At 47.8% G+C, this 21,516-nt stretch overlaps 1 protein-coding gene across 7 annotated transcripts in view; it reads left to right on the top strand.

Moving 5' to 3' along the window:
- Positions 1–21,516, top strand: part of LOC119953908 (CMP-N-acetylneuraminate-beta-galactosamide-alpha-2,3-sialyltransferase 4-like) — a 232,030-nt gene that overhangs the window by 58,233 nt on the left and 152,281 nt on the right. Inside the window, exon 1 of one of the 7 annotated variants that reach the window (XM_038778574.1) lies at positions 11,599–11,870. The exons of 3 other annotated variants lie outside the window; for them this stretch is intronic. The gene's annotated coding sequence lies outside the window, so the exon portion shown is untranslated. Of the gene's footprint in view, positions 1–11,598; positions 11,871–21,516 lie in introns of those variants that run through there. 3 more of the 7 variants (XM_038778576.1, XM_038778572.1, XM_038778568.1) reach the window with 3 other exon arrangements.

Genomic DNA, 21,516 nt, shown 5'->3' with positions numbered 1-21,516 from the left:
ACCATTTCACCACAACTTGGAACTTTAACTTTCCATTGTGAAAGTGTAACCAACTCCACAACACCAATTGGGAACTCAACCAAGGAGAAGTGATCGAAGACCAATGTTTCACTTCCAATGCAGCACAGGCAGAAGTAGCTCAATGCCTCAGTATTGCAAGAAGGTCATGCAGTGGTTAGCACTGTTGCTTCAAAGCGCCAGGTTCTCAGGTTCGATTCCTGTCTTAGGTCACTGTCTGCACGTGTCTGCGTGGGTTTCCTCCAGATGCTCCGGTTTCCTCCTACTGGTCCCAAAAGACATGCTGTTCGGTTATTTAGACGTTCTGAATTCTCCCTCTGTGTACCTGAACAGACGTCGGAATGTAGAGACTAGGGGCTTTTCACAGTAACTTCATTGCAGCGTTAATGTAAGCCAACTTGTGACAATAAAGATTAATATATGTAATATAAATACATTTTAAAAGTTTTGCCCTTGATAACAAAAGGATTCGAGGACAGGAGCAGGGATGTCTTGCTGCAATTATACAGGGCTTTGGTGAGGTCAAACCTGGAATATTGTGTGCAGTTTTGGTCTCCTTAACTGAGAAAGGATGATCTAGCTAAAGAGGGAGCGTAGCAAAGGTTTACCAGACTGATTCCTGGGATGGCGGGACTGACGTATGAGCAAAGATTGAGTTGGTTACCATTATATTCGCTGGAGTTTAGAAAATTGAGGGACTGGATCTCATAGAAACCTATAAAATTCTAACAGGACGAGACAGGGAAGATGCAGGAAGGGTGATCCCGTTAGTGGGGAGTCCAGAACCAGAGGTCACAGTGTAAGGATAGAGAACAAAGAGAGCAAAGAAAATTACAGCACAGGAACAGGCCCTTCGGCCCTCCCAGCCTGCGCCGATCCAGATCCTTTATCTAAACCTGTTGCCTAAAGGAGTAGACCATTTAGGACTACTATGATGAGGAGAATGCCAAGGCATACAAGGTTATGGGACAAGTGCCGGAAAATGTGATTCGAATACTTAGGTGGTTGTTTCTGACCGGCACAGACGCGATGGGCCAAAGGGCCTTGACTGTGCTGTCGACCTCTATGACTCTATGAGTCTAAATTTCTTCACCCAGAGAGTGGTTAGCTTGTGGAATTCTCGACCACAGAAAAACACTGAAACCAAAACATTGTAAGTTTTCAAGGAGGATCATAGATCATAGAATCCCTATAGTGCAGAAGGAGGCCATTCGGCCCATCGAGTCTTCCCCGACCCTTTGAATGAGCCACAGATTTACACTCCCCCGTCGAATCCCCGTAACCCCATAGCCTTACCTGCACATCAAGGGGCAATTTAGTCCGGCCAACCCACCTAACCCACACATCGTTGGAATGTGGGAAGAAACTGGAGCACCCAGAGGAAACCCACGCAGACACGGGGAGAAGATACAAACTTCACACAGACAGCGATCCAAGGCAGGAATTGAACCTGGATCCCTGGCCCTGTGAGGCAGCAGTGCTAATCACTGTGCCATGCCAAAAGTGCCACTCCTGGAGGAGTTAGATATATCTCTTGGGACCATATACAGCGTGCCCATGCCAGCATCCTCACAAACAGGATGATTGAGAACAAGAGGGGCAGCACGGTAGCATAGTGATTAGCACAATTGCTTCACAGCTCCAGAGTCCCAGGTTCGATTCCCGGCTGGGTCACTGTCTGTGCGGAGTCTGCACGTCCTCCCCGTGTGTGCGTGGGTTTCCTCCGGGTGCTCCGGTTTCCTCCCACAGTCCAAAGATGTGCGGGTTAGGTGGATTGGCCATGCTAAATTGCCCGTAGTGTCCAAAAAAGTAAGGTTAAGGGGGGGTTGTTGGGTTACAGGTATAGGGTGAATACGTGGGTTTGAGTAGGGTGATCATGGCTCGGCACAACATCGAGGGCCGAAGGGCCTGTTCTGTGCTGTATTGTTCTATGTTCTATGTTCACTCATATCCTGCTATCTGATGTGAAGAGAAAGCTGCATAGCGTTTGATTGTAAACCTCTTGCTTTTCACCCCACCCCTTCCTTCCTTCCCCAACTTGGCACAGGGATTTGTGCAGAGTTTTGTTGTCTGTAAAACATGAGAAACTTCAACCAGTTTAGTATTCAAACATTTTACCCAGGTGCCCTTATTTGCGAGACGAACAAATGCAAGTTTCTAATTCAAAAAAATATATTATCAAACACAGTAAAATTATCCAAACTACAATAATCCCAAGATTCTTAATACTACCTGTGCCGATGAACCTAATTGAGCAGCGGGTTCAATTCTCTGAGTCTCAGTTGTCTCAGTTCCTCCTTCCGCACACATTGTTTCCTTCCGTCCTCCGGTCCACCATCGAGTCTTCTCTGTTGCCTCTGCACCGCGTCTTCGCTGGGGAGGTTCTCTGGGTGCCTCTTTGTTCTACCCCTCTTCGCTCCCATCCCGAAGCTTCTCTGACCCACAGCCAATAAGACCTTGAGGTGGGGGTCGCAACACTCAATGGAGTTGCCGAATGCAACTCTGCAGGACACCAGGAACCTGCCCACAGGGGACCATCTCCAGATATTGTCTGCATGTAGCCTTACTCCGTATGTGGTAACAGCGAGAATCTGGTGCCAGAAAATCTATCTTCATCTGGGCAATCCCCAAAAATCGATCCATTTGAACAGGATTGTTTTTCTCCGGATGTCCTGTTTGTCTGTCCCTGTTCCACGTATTCAAACTTGGCTGTTCAAATTCCCATCAGGCCTGCCTGCGGGTTGACTGTGGCAGTGATTTAAAATCTCCAATTCCTAATTTAAAGTGTCTAATTATATAATCAGGCCTAAAATTCAGGCCGTTGACCATTTCACCACAGCTTGGAACTTTAACTTTCCATTGTGAAAGTGTAACCAACTCCACAACACCAGTTGGGAACTCAACCAAGGAGAAGTGATCGAAGGCCAATGTTTCACTCCCATTGCAGCACAGGCAGAAGTAGCTCAATGCCTCAGTATTGCAAGAAGGTCATGCAGTGGTTAGCACTGTTGCTTCAAAGCGCCAGGTTCTCAGGTTCGATTCCTGTCTTAGGTCACTGTCTGCACGTGTCTGCGTGGGTTTCCTCCAGATGCTCCGGTTTCCTCCTACTGGTCCCGAAAGACATGCTGTTCGGTTATTTAGACGTTCTGAATTCTCCCTCTGTGTACCTGAACAGACGTCGGAATGTAGAGACTAGGGGCTTTTCACAGTAACTTCATTGCAGCGTTAATGTAAGCCAACTTGTGACAATAAAGATTAATATATGTAATATAAATACATTTTAAAAGTTTTGCCCTTGATAACAAAATAATTCGAGGACAGGAGCAGGGATGTCTTGCTGCAATTATACAGGGCCTTGGTGAGGTCAAACCTGGAATATTGTGTGCAGTTTTGGTCTCCTTAACTGAGAAAGGATGATCTAGCTAAAGAGGGAGCGTAGCAAAGGTTTACCAGACTGATTCCTGGGATGGCGGGACTGACGTATGAGAAAAGATTGAGTTGGTTACCATTATATTCGCTGGAGTTTAGAAAATTGAGGGACTGGATCTCATAGAAACCTATAAAATTCTAACAGGACGAGACAGGGAAGATGCAGGAAGGGTGGTCCCGTTAGTGGGGAGTCCAGAACCAGAGGTCACAGTGTAAGGATAGAGAACAAAGAGAGCAAAGAAAATTACAGCACAGGAACAGGCCCTTCGGCCCTCCCAGCCTGCGCCGATCCAGATCCTTTATCTAAACCTGTTGCCTAAAGGAGTAGACCATTTAGGACTGTGATGAGGAGGATGCCAAGGCATACAAGGCTATGGGACAAGTGCCGGAAAATGTGATTCGAATACTTAGGTGGTTGTTTCTGACTGGCGCAGACGCGATGGGCCAAAGGGCCTTGACTGTGCTGTCGACCTCTATGACTCTATGAGTCTAAATTTCTTCACCCAGAGAGTGGTTAGCTTGTGGAATTCTCGACCACAGAAAAACAATGAAACCAAAACATTGTAAGTTTGCAAGGAGGATCATAGATCATAGAATCCCTATAGTGCAGAAGGGGGCCATTCGGCCCATCGAGTCTTCCCCGACCCTTTGAATGAGCCACAGATTTACACTCCCCGTCGAATCCCCGTAACCCCATAGCCTTACCTGCACATCAAGGGGAAATTTAGTCCGGCCAATCCACCTAACCCACACATCGTTGGAATGTGGGAAGAAACCGGAGCACCCAGAGGAAACCCACGCAGACACGGGGAGAAGATACAAACTTCACACAGACAGCGTTCCAAGGCAGGTATTGAACCTGGATCCCTGGCCCTGTGAGGCAGCAGTGCTAATCACTGTGCCATGCCAAAAGTGCCACTCCTGGAGGAGTTAGATATATCTCTTGGGACCATATACAGCGTGCCCATGCCAGCATCCTCACAAACAGGATGATTGAGAACAAGAGGGGCAGCACGGTAGCATAGTGATTAGCACAATTGCTTCACAGCTCCAGAGTCCCAGGTTCAATTCTCGGCTGGGTCACTGTCTGTGCGGAGTCTGCACGTCCTCCCCGTGTATGCGTGGGTTTCCTACGGGTGGTCCGGTTTCCTCCCACAGTCCAAAGATGTGCGGGTTAGGTGGATTGGCCATGCTAAATTGCCTGTAGTGTCCAAAAAAGTAAGGTTAAGGGGGGGTCGTTGGGTTACAGGTATAGGGTGAATACGTGGATTTGAGTAGGGTGATCATGGCTCGGCACAACATCGAGGGCCGAAGGGCCTGTTCTGTGCTGTACTGTTCTATGTTCTATGTTCTATGTTCACTCATATCCTGCTATCTGATGTGAAGAGAAAGCTGCATAGCGTTTGATTGTAAACCTCTTGCTTTTCACCCCACCCCTTCCTTCCTTCCCCAACTTGGCACAGGGATTTGTGCAGAGTTTTGTTGTCTGTAAAACATGAGAAACTTCAACCAGTTTAGTATTCAAACATTTTACCCAGGTGCCCTTATTGGCGAGACGAACAAATGCAAGTTTCTAATTCAAAAAAATATATTATCAAACACAGTAAAATTATCCAAACTACAATAATCCCAAGATTCTTAATACTACCCGTGCCGATGAACCCAATTGAGCAGCGGGTTCAATTCTCCGAATGCAACTCTGCAGGACACCAGGAACCTGCCCACAGGGGACCATCTCCAGATATTGTCTGCATGTAGCCTTACTCCGTATGTGGTAACAGCGAGAATCTGGTGCCAGAAAATCTATCTTCATCTGGGCAATCCCAAAAATAGATCCATTTGAACAGGATTGTTTTTCTCCGGATGTCCTGTTTGTCTGTCCCTGTTCCACGTATTCAAACTTGGCTGTTCAAATTCCCATCAGGCCTGCCTGCGGGTTGACTGTGGCAGTGATTTAAAATCTCCAATTCCTAATTTAAAGTGTCTAATTATATAATCAGGCCTAAAATTCAGGCCGTTGACCATTTCACCACAGCTTGGAACTTTAACTTTCCATTGTGAAAGTGTAACCAACTCCACAACACCAGTTGGGAACTCAACCAAGGAGAAGTGATCGAAGACCAATGTTTCACTCCCATTGCAGCACAGGCAGAAGTAGCTCAATGCCTCAGTATTGCAAGAAGGTCATGCAGTGGTTAGCACTGTTGCTTCAAAGCGCCAGGTTCTCGGGTTCGATTCCTGTCTTAGGTCACTGTCTGCACGTGTCTGCGTGGGTTTCCTCCAGATGCTCCGGTTTCCTCCTACTGGTCCCGAAAGACATGCTGTTCGGTTATTTAGACGTTCTGAATTCTCCCTCTGTGTACCTGAACAGACGTCGGAATGTAGAGACTAGGGGCTTTTCACAGTAACTTCATTGCAGCGTTAATGTAAGCCAACTTGTGACAATAAAGATTAATATATGTAATATAAATACATTTTAAAAGTTTTGCCCTTGATAACAAAATAATTCGAGGACAGGAGCAGGGATGTCTTGCTGCAATTATACAGGGCCTTGGTGAGGTCAAACCTGGAATATTGTGTGCAGTTTTGGTCTCCTTAACTGAGAAAGGATGATCTAGCTAAAGAGGGAGCGTAGCAAAGGTTTACCAGACTGATTCCTGGGATGGCGGGACTGACGTATGAGAAAAGATTGAGTTGGTTACCATTATATTCGCTGGAGTTTAGAAAATTGAGGGACTGGATCTCATAGAAACCTATAAAATTCTAACAGGACGAGACAGGGAAGATGCAGGAAGGGTGGTCCCGTTAGTGGGGAGTCCAGAACCAGAGGTCACAGTGTAAGGATAGAGAACAAAGAGAGCAAAGAAAATTACAGCACAGGAACAGGCCCTTCGGCCCTCCCAGCCTGCGCCGATCCAGATCCTTTATCTAAACCTGTTGCCTAAAGGAGTAGACCATTTAGGACTGTGATGAGGAGAATGCCAAGGCATACAAGGCTATGGGACAAGTGCCGGAAAATGTGATTCGAATACTTAGGTGGTTGTTTCTGACCGGCGCAGACGCGATGGTCCAAAGGGCCTTGACTGTGCTGTCGACCTCCATGACTCTATGAGTCTAAATTTCTTCACCCAGAGAGTGGTTAGCTTGTGGAATTCTCGACCACAGAAAAACACTGAAACCAAAACATTGTAAGTTTTCAAGGAGGATCATAGATCATAGAATCCCTATAGTGCAGAAGGAGGCCATTCGGCCCATCGAGTCTTCCCCGACCCTTTGAATGAGCCACAGATTTACACTCCCCCGTCGAATCCCCGTAACCCCATAGCCTTACCTGCACATCAAGGGGCAATTTAGTCCGGCCAATCCACCTAACCCACACATCGTTGGAATGTGGGAAGAAACCGGAGCACCCAGAGGAAACCCACGCAGACACGGGGAGAAGATACAAACTTCACACAGACAGCGATCCAAGGCAGGAATTGAACCTGGATCCCTGGCCCTGTGAGGCAGCAGTGCTAATCACTGTGCCATGCCAAAAGTGCCACTCCTGGAGGAGTTAGATATATCTCTTGGGACCATATACAGCGTGCCCATGCCAGCATCCTCACAAACAGGATGATTGAGAACAAGAGGGGCAGCACGGTAGCATAGTGATTAGCACAATTGCTTCACAGCTCCAGAGTCCCAGGTTCAATTATCGGCTGGGTCACTGTCTGTGCGGAGTCTGCATGTCCTCCCTGTGTGTGCGTGGGTTTCCTCTGGGTGCTCAGGTTTCCTCCCACAGTCCAAAGATGTGCGAGTTAGGTGGATTAGCCATGCTAAATTGCCCTTAGTGTCCAAAAAGGCTAAGTGGGGGTTGCTGTGTTGCGGGGATAGGGTAGATACGTGGGCTTGGGTGGGTTGCTCTTTTTAAGGGCCGGTGCAGACTCGATGGGCCGAATGGCCTCCTTCTGCTCTGTAAATTCTCTGAAAAGAGGGCACAGATTTCAAGTGATTTGAAAAAGATCTAAATGAGATGCAAGAAAACCTTTTTCACATAGTGAGAGGTTTGGGCTTGGAATGCACTGCCTAGAAGTGTGGTGGAGGCAGTTTCAATCGAGGCATTCGAGAGAGCATTAGATGATTATTTGAATAAGAACAATGTGCAGGGGTATGGGAAAAGGCAGGGAAATGGCACTAAGCCAAAGCGTTCATTTGGATAGTCGGTGCAGACACAATGGGCCAAATGGCCTCCTTCTACTCCATGACACGAGCACCATGCTGGAGTTCTTCGAAGATGTAATAAACCAAGTGGATAATGGGGATCCTGTAAATGTAGTATATCTGGACTTCTTGAACACGTTTGATAAGGTGCCACACAGAAGGTTAACACTCAAGGTTAGATCAAATGGGATCAGGGGGAATTTATTAGCTTGGATAGAAGACTGGCTGAAAGACAGAAGAAAGAGAGTTGGGATAAATATGTATTTTTCTGGATTGCAAGAGGTAGCTAGTGGGGTGCCCTCGGGCCCCAACTATTTACAATCTACATCATAGAATTTACAGTGCAGAAGGAGGCCATTCAGCCCATTGAGTCTGCACAGGCTCTTGGAAAGAGCACCCTACCCAAGGTCAACACCTCCACCCTATCCCCATAACCCCACCCAACACTAAGGGCAATTTTGGACACTAAGGGCAATTTATCATGGCCAATCCACCTAACCTGCACATCTTTGGACTGTGGGAGGAAACCGGAGCACACGGAGGAAACCCACACACACACGGGGAGGATGTGCAGATTCCGCACAGACAGGGACCCAAGCCGGAATCAAACCTGGGACCCTGGAGCTGTGAAGTAATTGTGCTATCCACAATGCTACCGTGTTGCCTTGGATACAGGGATAGAAGCTTCTATAGCCAAATTTGCAAATTACACTAAAATAGGTAGGACAGTAAGTTGTAATGAAGAAATAAGAACCTTACAAATGGATATTGATGGAACCATCAATTCACCAGACACGTGTTTCCGATATGAATATAGGCTTTAATCGACTTACTACAGAGCCAGCCTGTTACCCGTTGATGAACTCTCAGTGAACTCAGTGACTCTGGACAAGGGTATTTATACAGCAGCACTAGGGGGAGGAGTCATGGGCGGAGCCAAGGGTGGAGCCCTGTACAAGCTCCTGAGCATTCCCAGAGCTACTCCCCCTAGTGGTCGGATAACGCTACTGCGCTTACAAAGACATAGTGTGAATTATCATATTACATTCACCACAGATATAGATAGGTTGGGTGAGTGGGCCAAAATGTGGCAGATGGAGTTTAACGTGGATAATTGTGAGGCCATCCATTTTGGTCAGAAAAAAGGAAAGGCAACTTATTATCTAAATGGGGAGAAACATCCAGGTGCTCCGGTGCAGAGGGATCTGGGTGTCCTCGCGCATGAGTCACAGAAAACTAGCATGCAGGTACAGCAGGTAATAAAGAAAGTGAATGGAATGTTGGCATTCATAGCTAATTAAATAGCATATAAAGGTAAGGAAGTGTTGTTACAACTATACAAGGCATTGGTGAGACTTATTCCCCTTATTTCAGGAAAGATATAGTGGCATTGGAGGCAGTTCAGAGGAGGTTCACTAGATTGATTCCAGAGATGAGCGAATCTTATGAAGAGAGTTTGAGCAATTTAGGCCGATACTCTCTAGAGTTTAGAAGAATGAGGGGAGATCAAGTTGAGGTAGATAAGATGAGAAAAGGTATGGATGTAGAGCAGATACTTCCTCTTGTGGGACAATCTGGAAGGAGAGGTCATAGTCTCAGTATAAGTGGTAGCAAATTTAAAACAGAGTTGAGGAGAAGCTACTTCTCCCAAAGGGTCATGAATCTATAGAATTCGCTACACCAGAGTGTGCTGGATGCTGGAACAGTGAGTAAAGTTAAGGAGGAGTTAGACAGATTTTTAATTAGTAATGGGTTGAAGAGTTATGGAGAATGGGCAGCAAAGTGGAGTTGAGGCCATGATGAGATCAGTCATGATCGTATTGAACGGTGGAGCAAGTTCGAGATGCTAAATTGCCTACTCCTGCTCCTAGTTTCTAGTTCTAAGAAAGAACTATTCTGTCTAATTCCACTTTCCAGCTCTTGCTCTGTAGTCCTGTCGGCAATCACACCTCAAGCACACATCTGGTGTTATTAATTTTTTTATTTTTACTTATTTTTTCCAAATAAGGGGCAAATTACTGTGGCCAATCCACCTATCCTGCACATCTTTGGGTTGTGGGGGTGAGACCCTAAGCAGACACGGGGAGAACCTGCAAACTGCACATGGACAGTGATCCCGAGCGGGGATTGAACCCAGGTCCTCGGCAGAGTGAGGCAGCAGTGCTAACCACTGCCCCACCATGCCGCCTCTTGGTGTTCTTGATTACTGAGAGGATTTCTTGATTAATAAGGTGATCAGGGGTTACGAGGAGAAGGCAGATGAATGGTGATGTGGAACATATCAACCACGATCGAATGGTGGAGTAGACTCGATGGGCCAAGTGGTCTAATTCTGCTCCTATATCTTATGGACTCATGACAATTCTCTGATTCTGTGTAGCCTGTACTGTTGGTGGTCTTGAAATCACTGGCCATTCTTTTTTGAGTTCTGGGTTGATGTTGGTGCAATGGAGCTGAATTTTGACATTGCAGGTGGAACCCAGAGATCTTTACCGTGGGAAGCACTCTGACCAATTCCTCAGCAATATCTGTTGATACTATTTTCTGTGAGGGATTAGCTTCTGGATTTCTGGTGGCACAATCTGTAATGAGTAGAATATACTGCCATCCATTGACAAATTTTCCCAATGGCTCCAGCTGGTTCATAGCAATTATTTTGAAGAATATATTGATTATGGGATACACCTTTAGTGATTGGTATGTAATATACATTGTGGGATGAATGCAGTGGGATTTAATGGAGATGTATGTATAGTTAGTTGCAAAGTGGTTGATAATATACAGATAGTCAATATTTTCTTGTATATTTTTTCCGTTGCAGGCTGGGCCCACCTGTAATTGCCCTTGTACTGAATGGCTCACTGGGTCACTTCAGTGGCAGGGTGGTCAATTCTCGCAGATTAAATGAAGGGACACTCTGGCATGGGGGTCCATAAGAGCAGTGAAGGAATGCTAGGACTGTGAGAGCAGAGCGGTGCGCACGGTTCACCTAGAGCTGTAGGAGAGCATAAGCAGGCGCAGAGAGAGTGCTGTGGGAGAGACATCATCCCGGATGTGTGGGATATGAGGCAGTGTGCTCATTAAACAGAACAATCCTGTAAAATAAGTGACGGGTTCGTCACTCTGTACAGAGGTCAGTAATTGTCTGGAGTCACATGGAGGCCAGACCAGGTACGGAAGGCAGATTTCCTTCCCTAAAAGACATTGATGAACCAGATTTTTTTTTTAATAACCGTTTCAGGCTTTGTAGCTTTCACTTGCAATTTAATTAGTTGAATTTAAATTGCACCAGCTGCAGTGGTTAAGATTTGAACGTCTGTCCCCAAAGCGTTTGTCGGGAGCTACTGAATCATGAAGCCAGTGACATTACCACCAAACCACCCTCTTCCCAATGTGATCAGTAGCACGGTAGCATTGTGGATAGCACAATAGCTTCACAGCTCCAGGGTCCCAGGTTCGATTCTGGCTTGGGTCACTGTCTGTGGAGTCTGCACATCCTCCCCGTGTGTGCGTGGGTTTCCTCCGGGTGCTCCGGTTTCCTCCCACAGTCCAAAGATGTGCAGGTTAGGTGGATTGGCCATGCTAAATTGCCCTTAGTGTCCAAAATTGCCCTTAGTGTTGGGTGGGGTTATTGGGTTATGGGGATAGGGTGGAGGTTTTAACCTTGCTCTTTCCAGGAGCTGGTGCAGACTCGATGGGCCGAATGGCCTCCCTCTGTACTGTAAATTCTACGGATGCAAGGTTAGTGTGGTGTGGGTCAGGATTCATATACAATGAAATCTGTTAGCATATCATTTATAACTGTGGTTGGTGTATGATTATGCACACACACAGATTCAGAGTTGGACTGTGGGATTACAGGCAATGCATCTCTGGGCGGGTGAGACCCAATTCTATTTAATCGATGAACAAAGGTTGAGAGCTGGGGAGGATAGGCTGAGTCTTTCTCATGCACTGTGAATGAGTGTGAGTCGCTCTCTCGTGGAGAGCTGAGTGGGTTCAGGCTGGGAGTGGGAGTCGAGGCTTCGCTGCTCCCTTGCCTGTCTCTGGCTGGGTGGAGGAGGGGGGGTGGAGGTTTAATTTGAATCCAGCCTTTGTTGTGTTTCCCCGCTTCGGGGATATTGCGGTGTGTATGGAGGAGGAGGATGCGTTGGGCTGCTCGGAGTGAATGAAGAGGACGGAGACAGAACCCAGAGACCCGGCTCGCTCTATGGATAAAGGTGGGTATAAATGGCTTTTTTTTTGTTTATGCTCCCTGAGATCAATTCAGTTCCCAGCGAGTGAAGGAACCCACCCTCCCTCTTATTCCCTATCTCTCTCTCTGTTGTGGAATAATCTAATCGTTCAATTGAACAAACCCGTTGCCTTCATTTTTTTCCCCCTGGGAGTTGGGATACTTTCCCGTTGGCAATGGATCATTTGGTTAGTGTCTGAATTCCTGGACACAGCTCGGACACCCGTCTCTATTGATTCATGGCCGCTGGTGTTCATGTGCTAACCCCCCCATCACCTTTGCAGCATTGTTGCTGAGAGACCGAGAGGCTTCTCCGCGCCCTAGAAATGAGAATAATCCATTTGCAGGGGCCCCTTTTGGTGTGAATGGATTTTTCGGGGCATTTAAAGGTTCAAATTAACAACAAGAACCCTCCCCCTCCCGCAGATTGAGGCAGTTATATACACTATAAGGGTCCATCCTTGCCTAGTAACAGGAATTTGCTCTCTTCACCATGTTTGGTGAAATTAGGAATTGTAATTTTTATGTAGTACCCTTTGGGTCAGAGTTTGTTCAGCCGCCCCACATCTGACCCCTGCTGCATCCCTTTCTGGAGGGAGTTTGGCTTGGGGGAAGGTCCAAACTCAATGGATGACTGGGGCCGAGGGCATGCTCTGAATTACTGGGGCTGACCTTTGAACAGGGTTACTTGTGTCTGAATGGAGGGCCCACTGGCTCAGGGGTCAGCCCACCTCATGGAGCCCCAGTCAGGGGATACTGGAGAACAGGTTCTGAATGGTGCGTTGGCATTCGCGTACTTGCTGTGAGTTCTGGTCATCCCATTGCACCCCTTCACCCTTCTATTGCAAAGGACAAGTGGGGACCTTGAACTTTGCTTCCAGTCCATCCAGGAGAAGATACTATCAAGTTCAATTATTCTGTTCCATTATGTGAGTCTGTTTTTGATTGATGGTCACTGTGCTTGATTGGTTAAGTCTGGGTGTGGATTCAGAAAAATTGTAAACAGTTGTGAGAAGCAAAGAACTGTAAGTATGGAGCAGATATTTTGAAGCACTGTGGATAAAACTTATTACACGCCACTAATGCACCTTTGCATAGCTCTGAGATATAAAACATGTAACTGGAGATACTGAGTAATAACCAGGAGGAAAACTGGGAAATCATCTTGGGCACCCTCCCCAGTAAAACAGCTCATAAATCACATGCGAGACTTGAGTAAGCAGCAGCCCTTAAGGCAGAACAGATTAAATGAATAGACTTTGTTCATGAAGAAGCAACAAACAGAAAATAAACTATGCACAAATACAAACCCCATCGTGAGAAAGAGAGTTTACATTTGAGCTATTTTGTGTGTTTTGCGGGTAGATATCTCTGGCATTTTGAGAGCTGGCTCTTTGAGGTATTATTTACGAAATGTGACAAGAAAGGTCAAGGTGACTGCATGTTGTCAGATGTGGCTGTCATTATCAACCTTGGTGAGAATCTGCAATGTAAGATGGTGCACATACATGCTACTATGTGTCGGTGGTGGAAGGATTGAATGTTTGTGGGAGGGGTGCCAGTCAAGTGGGCTGCTTTGTCCTGGATGTTGTTGAGCTCCTTGAGTGTTGTTAGGGCGTTGTCATCCAGGCAAGTGGGGAGTATTCCATCACACACCTGACTTGTGCCTTGTCGGTGGTGGATAGGCATTGGCAGTCAGGAGGTGAGTTACTCGCTGCAGGATTACTAGCCTCTGACCTGCTCTTGTAGCCACAGTATTTATATGGCTAGTCCAGTGATGTTGCTAATGGGGACTTCAGCAATGGTAATGCAATCAAATGTCAAGGCGTGATGATTAGATTCTCTCTCACTGGAGCTAGTCATTGCCTGGCACTTGTGTGGCATGATACGTGGCAAGCGTCGGAAAGCATGGATATTGTCCAGTTCTTGCTACAGTTGGATATAGAGCCATGAATAGTGGTGAATGTTGTTCAACCATCAGCGAACATCCTCACCTCTGACCTTATGATGGCCATTGAAGCATTGGAAGAGGGTTGGGCCTCAGACACTATCCTGAGGAACTGATGAGAGTGCAGATGTAAAGATTTGGATGGGTTTCAAGTTGCAAAGTGTAAGGTGGAAGACTGAAGAGTTAGAAGTGTCCACATTTGGGCAGCACGGTGGTACAGTGGGTTAGCCCTGCTGCCTCACAGCACTGAGGTCCCAGGTTCGATCCCGGCTCTGGGTCACGTCTGTGTAGAGTTGCACATTCTCCCTGTGTTTGCGTGGGTTTCGCCTCACAATCCAAAGATGTGCAGGGTAAGTGAATTGGCGATGCTAAATTGCCCCTTAATTGGAAAAAATAAATTGGGTACTCTAAATTAAAAAAAAAAGAAAGGGGCAGCACGGTGGCACAGTGGTTAGCATTGTCGCCTACGGCGCTGAGGACCCGGGTTCGAATCCCGGCCCTGGGTCACTGTCCGTGTGGAGTTTGCACATTCTCCCCGTGTTTGTGTGGGTTTCACCCCCACAACCCAAAAGATGTGCAGGTTAGGTGGATTGGCCACGCTAAATTGCCCCTTAATTGTAAAAAATAATTAGGTACTCTAAAAGAATTTTTGGGCCTCACGGTAGCATGGTGGTTAGCATCAATGCTTCACAGCTCCAGGGTCCCAGGTTCGATTCCCGGCTGGGTCACTGTCTGTGTGGAGTCTGCACGTCCTCCCCGTGTGCGCGTGGGTTTCCTCCGGGTGCTCCGGTTTCCTCCCACAGTCCAAAGATGTGCGGGTTAGGTGGATTGGCCATGCTAAATTGCCCGTAGTGTAAGGATAATGGGGGGATTGTTGGGTTACGGGTATACAGGTTACGTGGGTTTAAGTGGGGTGATCATTGTTCGGCACAACATCGAGGGCCGAAGGGCCTGTTCTGTGCTGTACTGTTCTATGTTCTATGTGTCCACATTCATAGGATCATAGAATCCCTCCAGTTTAGAAGGAGGCCATTCATACCATTGACTCTGCACCGACCCTCCAAAAGAACACCCCACTCCTGCCCTATTCCCAGAGCCCCATCTACCCTTTGGACACTTCGGGGCAATTGATCATGGCCAATCCACCTAACCTGCACATCTTTGGACCGTGATAGGAAACTGGAGCACCCAGAGGAAAGCCATGCAGACACTGGGCGAACGTGCAAATTCCACACAGTCACCCAAGGTTTGAATTGAACCCAGGTCCCTGTCGCTGTGAGGCAGCAGTGCTAACCACTGTGCCACACTGACAGAGATATATTTTGTAAACGTTCTTGGGAGTGCCGAAACTGAGCACTGTACTCAAAATGGGGTCTAAACAAAGGTTTGTATAAAGGAAGAATCGCTGTCCACCCTCTCTCTATTCTAATCCCCTTGAGAGGACGGCCAACATTCTACCCCTTGTTCTACTTGAGTTGATCCACCAAGTTCAATTTATTATTGTCTTGCCCATGTCTACTTTTAATAGGTTCACATTCTGTCCTTTCTCCTACTACATTTCTAAGATCTGTCGCTGTTATATCAAGCAGCCACTTGCCAATCAATCATCACTCTCTTCCCAGACAGAAGAGCATTGTCGGTTTCCTGACAGTGCTAATTTTGTGATTGTCCTGATGGCCGTAAGATGAAAAGCTTCGACAAAATGTCTTTCTTCAGCAATGACCACATTCAGTACGACTAAACAACTATTTGTAAACTTTGCCTTAGTCATATTTAGCAATTAGTAAGCAGTGAGGTGTGCACAACCACTATTTGCCTGGCAATTCACACATACCTTGCATTAACCTTGAATGTTGGATAGATACTGTAAACTGTTTTATCTTTCTGGCCTTGTACAGTGAAGTTTTTAGTTGCTCAAAACCTGTGGGATCTTGTTGATTCATCCTCTAGCTAGCACCTTGAATCTCAAACCTTGTCTACTTTTAAGCAAAGCATATTGGTACATATCCAGATCTTGTCTCCAACCTGGAAGTCTGGCCTAGTAACATAACAATACTGGGTGAGTTGGCATGGCGGGTGTAGGGACAAAGAGTGGCTAGTGGGGAGCATGTGCTGGCATTAAGTCAACATGAAGGCTATAGGAGACCATGTTGGTGGGAGAGGGAAATTAGTTCATTTAAAAGTGAGAAGGGGCCATGGGAGATGGTGTAGAGTGCAGGGGTAATGAGAATAGGTCTTGGGGTGGCTAGGAAATGAGCTGACATGGGGGTATGGAGGAATGAGTGGGGTGATGGGGTGCATGAGTTGGCATGGATGGAGTACAGGGAGTGGATGAGTGGCTATGGGCGTGAGAGCCTTATATTTCATGAAACAACTTGGGATGAAGTAACAGATCAGAGTTGGGCCTTTGGCTGCTGCTGTTCCAACTCCTGTGGTCATCTCTGATTTGTATCTGGGGGAAGTGGGGGGGGGGGGGGGAGGGCACATCATAACAATGCGCCCATCAGGACAATCACATGTTCCGCCAACCCTCTCGAAGCGTAAATCACGTCATTCAGGACACTTTCTCCTGAGATGGATGTATTTTAGTGACTTGAGCCCCCCACTGGAAACAGTTACACGCTGGCTTACCCCGCAACCATAGAGTGAGACAGTGAAGACTAATTGGGGCTGACTAGGACTTCCGCCCCTCGTTAAATATGGTGGACAGGCTGACCATTTTGGCATTCACCCGCTTCCCCATATTATCACAGATGAGGCAATGGCATAGTGGTTTGTCGCTGGGCTAGTAATCCAGAACCAAAGTCCTTTTGGGAAGGAAATTTGTTGGCCGTACCTAGTCTGGCCGACATGTGACTCCAGGCCCACAGCTTTGTGGTTGACTCTTAACTGCCCTCAATGCTGGCGCAGCCAGCAAAGCCCACACCCCATGAGCGATTTTTTAAAAAAAATGATGAAATTGAGCTCCACTGAGGGCGGGGGGGGGGGGGGGGGGGGGGGGGGGGGGAGGGGAGGGGAGAGAGAGGGAGAGAGAGCACCAGCCCTCGACAGAACTCGATGTGGACATGAAATGTAATTAACTGTGGAGCACAGTTTCACGCTGGCCAATTAATGGCCGTCCAATGGGAAACACGCTGTGCGAAAGGCTGAGCGCTGCCGGGGAGGGTGGGAAGAGGGTGGGTTGCGGGCTGCCGTTTCCAATGTGCTCCCTCAGGGGGCAGCCGCGGCAGAGTTATTTTGGGGCAGCTGCAGATCTGTTTAAAAAAGAAGAAAATGGGCGGAATTCTCTGGTTCCACCAGCCGGGTGTTTCTTGCCGGCTGTTCTTTGATGGCAGGATTTTCTCTTCCCGCTGTTTGTCAATGGGATTTCCTATTGAAGCCATCCCATGCCACCGGAAAACCCGCGGGCGGAATATATACAGAATATCAGAAGAACAACACATCAACCCAGTAAACAACCACCACCCTCCAGCCCCCCAGACACCTACCGCCCCCTCCCCGCCACGTCCCCCCTTCCTGACCCCTCAATTCTCCTCGAAGAAATTGCTGAACGGTTACCACCTCCGGGCAAACCCCTCTACTGAACCCCTCAGAGCGAACTTAATCTTTTCCAACCTCAGGAATTCTGCCACGTCACTCATCCCACATCCCCGCTTTTGGCAGCTCCGAATCCTGCCACCTCAGCAAAATTCAACTTGCAACCACCTATCTTCCACAAGGTCAGGCTTCTCCCATCAGATCCCAGGATCATCCAGTAGCAGCTGCCGACCGAGGAAGCGACGGAAACGCAGCGGTCTGCAGGTTAGACTGAAGCAATGCGGTATCAAGACCCCTCTCCCCAGCATACTCCTGGCAAAAGTCCAAGCGATCGAAAACAAGCTGGATGAACTTAACGTTGGAGCTACCTCTCAGAGAGAAGTAAGAGACTGCTGTTTGCTCTGTTTCACAGAGACATGGCTCACCCCCGCCTCACCGGACTGTGCCATACAACCTGAAGGCTTCTCAATTCACCGGGCGGACCGCACCGCGTCATCGGGCAAAGTAAGGGTGGAGGGGTTTGCCTCCTCATCAACTCCTCCTGGTGCTTGGATGTGGCGATCCTGGCGACCTACTGCTCTCCGGACCTGGAATACCTGACCGTGAAGTGCCGCCCATACTATCTTCCACGTGAGTTCATTTCATCCATTATCACAGCGGTGTACATCCCACCCCAGGCAGAAGTGAGGAAGGCGCTGGACAAACTACACAGTTATAAACAACTACGAAACAGAACACCCGGAGGCCTTGTTCATTGTGGCCGGAGGCTTCAACAAGGCCAACCTCAAGAGTGTACTGCCAAAATTCTACCAGCACATGCCCTGTCCCAGAGGGGCGACAACCCTCTTGACCACTGCTACTCAAAAATCACGGGTGCCGACCGTTCCATCCCCCGACCGCACTTTGGGAAATCAGACCATAAGACGGTGCTCCTTCTCCCAGTATACAAGCAGACACTCAAGCGGGAGAATCCAGCTAAGAAGGTTGTGCAGTGCTGGTCCGAGGAAACAGAAGAGCTCTTACGTGACTGCTTAGAGACAGTGGACTGGTCCATATTTAGGAACTCAGCGACCAACTTAAATGAGTATGCCACCACCGTCACAGACTTCATCAGCAAATGTGTGGATGATTGCCTGCTAAAGAAAGCAGTACGTACATTCCCCAACCGGAAACCGTTGCTCAATCCTGAGATTGGCTCCCTACTGAAACTAAAAAGCAGGACCTCAAAGGTAGTAATCTCAGGATTGCTATCAGTGCCACGAGCTAGTCAGAGTAGGAATGTCAGGATAGATAGGATGAATGTGTGGCTTGAGAGATGGTGCAAGAGGGAGGGATTCAAATTCCTGGGGCATTGGGACCGGTTCTGGGGGAGGTGGGACCAGTACAAACCGGACGGTCTGCACCTGGGCAGGACTGGAACCGATGTCCTAGGGGGGGTGTTTGCGAGAGCTGTTGGGGAGGGTTTAAACTAAGGTGGCAGGGGGATGGGAACCAATGCAGGAAGTGGGAAGGTAGTAAAATAGGGACAGAAGCAAAAGGAAGTAAGGGGAAAAATGCAAGGCAGAGAAAACATAGTCAAAAATCAAAAAGGGCGACAGTACAAGGTCCAGTGACTGAGGGGAGCTCAGTGATACTAAAAGGAATAAAATGAGATGTTAAGATTCAAAACAGCGGTTAAAATAAAACAACGTAAGTGTACTTGAATGCTCGTAGTATTCGGAATAAAGTAAATGAGTTGATGGCGCAAATCATCGTGAATGACTATGATTTAGTGGCCATTACTGAAACATGGTTAAAGGATGGTCACGACTGGGAGCTAAATATCCGAGGGTATCAAACTATTCAGAAGGACAGAGTCGATGGTAAAGGAGGTGGTGTAGCTCTGTTATTTAAGGATGACATCCAGGCAATAGTAAGGGATGACATCGGTGCTATGGAGGATAAGGTTGAATCCATTTGGGTGGAAATCAGGAATAGTAAGGCAAAAAAGTCACTGATAGGAGTAGTCTATCGGCCACGAAATAGTAACGTTATGGTGGGGCAGGCAATAAACTGATGCATGTAGAAATGGTACAGCAGTTATCATGGGGGATTTTAATCTACATGTCGATTGGTTTAACCAGGTCGGTCAAGGCAACCTTAGAACAGTACAGCACAGAACAGGCCCTTCGGCCCTCGATGTTGTGCCGAGCAATGATCACCCTACTCAAACTCACGTATCCGCCCTATACCCATAACCCAACAACCCCCCCTTAACCTTACTTTTTTAGGACACTACGGGCAATTTAGCATGGCCAATCCACCTAACCCGCACATCTTTGGACTGTGGGAGGAAACCGGAGCACCCGGAGGAAACCCACGCACACACGGGGAGGATGTGCAGACTCCACAGACAGTGACCCAAGCCAGAATCGAACCTGGGACCCTGGAGCTGTGAAGCTATTGTGCTATCCACAATGCTACCGTGCTACTGATCACATTGGGAAGAGGGTGGTTTGGTGGTTATGTCACTGGCTTCATGATTCAGTAGCTCCCGACAAACGCTTTGGGGACAGACGTTCAAATCTTAACCACTGCAGCTGGTGCAATTTAAATTCAACTAATTAAACTGCAAGTGAAAGCTACAAAGCCTGAAACTGTTATTAAAAAAAAACATCTGGTTCATCAATGTCTTTTAGGGAAGGAAATCTGCCTTCCGTACCTGGTCTGGCCTCCATGTGACTCAAGACAATTACTGACCTCTGTACAGAGTGACGAACCCGTCACTTATTTTACAGGATTGTTCTGTTTAATGAGCACACTGCCTCATATCCCACACATGCGGGATGATCTCCGGCAGCAGCACACCCCTCCCCGATGAACTCAATGCATTCTATGCTCGGTTCGAGCAGGTAACCAACAATCCGCTGTTGAGTGCCCCAGCAGTCAATAACTCGCCCATACCCACCATCATAGCTTCCAAAGTCAGATCGGCCTTCCTGAAAGTGAACCCTTGGAAGGTGACGTACCCGGACGGGATCCCTGGTCATGCACTCAGAGCCTGCGCGGACCAGCTGGCAGAGGTGTTCGCGGACATCTTTAACCTGTCCCTACTCCACTCCGAGGTACCACCTGCTTCAAGAAGACCCAAAGAAGAACCAGGCAACTTGCCTCAATGACTACTGTCCGTTGCCCCTGACTTCAGTCGTAATGAAGCCCTTCGAGAGGTTGGTCATGAAGCGCATCACCTCCAAACTCCCAGAACGCCTTGATCCACTGCAATTCGCATACCGTCCCAACCGGTCCACAGCAGACGCCATCTCCCTGACCCTACACTCATCCCTAGAGCATCTCGACAACAAGGACTCCTACATCAGACTCCTATTTATTGACTACAGCTCCGCCTTCAACACCATAATCCCAGCCAAGCTCCTATCAAAGCTCCACATCCTAGGACTTGGCTCCCCACTCTGCAACTGGATCCTCAATTTTCTGACCAACAGACCACAATCAGTAAGATGGGAAGAAGTTGGAAGAGTGAGTAAGCCGGGTGGGAGGGATCTCTGATTATGCTGCCCGCTTTCCCCAGGCAGCGGGAGGTGTAGATGGAGTCAAAGGATGGGAGGCAGGTTTGTGCCTCCCAGGACAATAGTCTTCAAAACTGGGGCCCCGCAAGGCTGCGTACTTGGGCCCCTACTCTACTCACTGTAGGCACACGACTGCGTTGCTAAATTTGGTTCCAACGCTATCTACAAGTTTGCTGATGATACAACCATAGTGGGCTGGATCACGAATAACGATGAGTCAGAACACAGGAGTGAGATTGAGAACCTAGTGGAGTGGTGCAGTGACAACAATCTCTCCCTCAATGCCAGCAAAACTAAAGAGCCGATTATTGACTTCAGGAAGCAAAGTACTGTACACATCCCTGTCAGCATCAACGGGGCTGAGGTAGAGATGGTTAGCAGTTTCAAATTCCTAGGGGTGCACATCTCCAAAAATCTGTCCTGGTCCACCCACGTCGCGCTACCACCAAGAAAGCACAACAGCGCCTATACTTCCTTAGGAAACTAAGGAAATTCAGCATGTCCACATTAACCCGTACCAGCTTTTACAGATGTACCATAGAAAGCATCCTATCTTGCTGCATCACAGCCTGGTATGGCAA

The sequence above is a fragment of the Scyliorhinus canicula genome, chromosome 19 (genome assembly GCF_902713615.1).
Source record: "Scyliorhinus canicula chromosome 19, sScyCan1.1, whole genome shotgun sequence".
Classification (NCBI taxonomy): domain Eukaryota; kingdom Metazoa; phylum Chordata; class Chondrichthyes; order Carcharhiniformes; family Scyliorhinidae; genus Scyliorhinus; species Scyliorhinus canicula.
The sequence above is the reverse complement of the archived record's forward strand: the minus strand, read 5'-3'. Positions and strand labels throughout refer to the sequence as shown.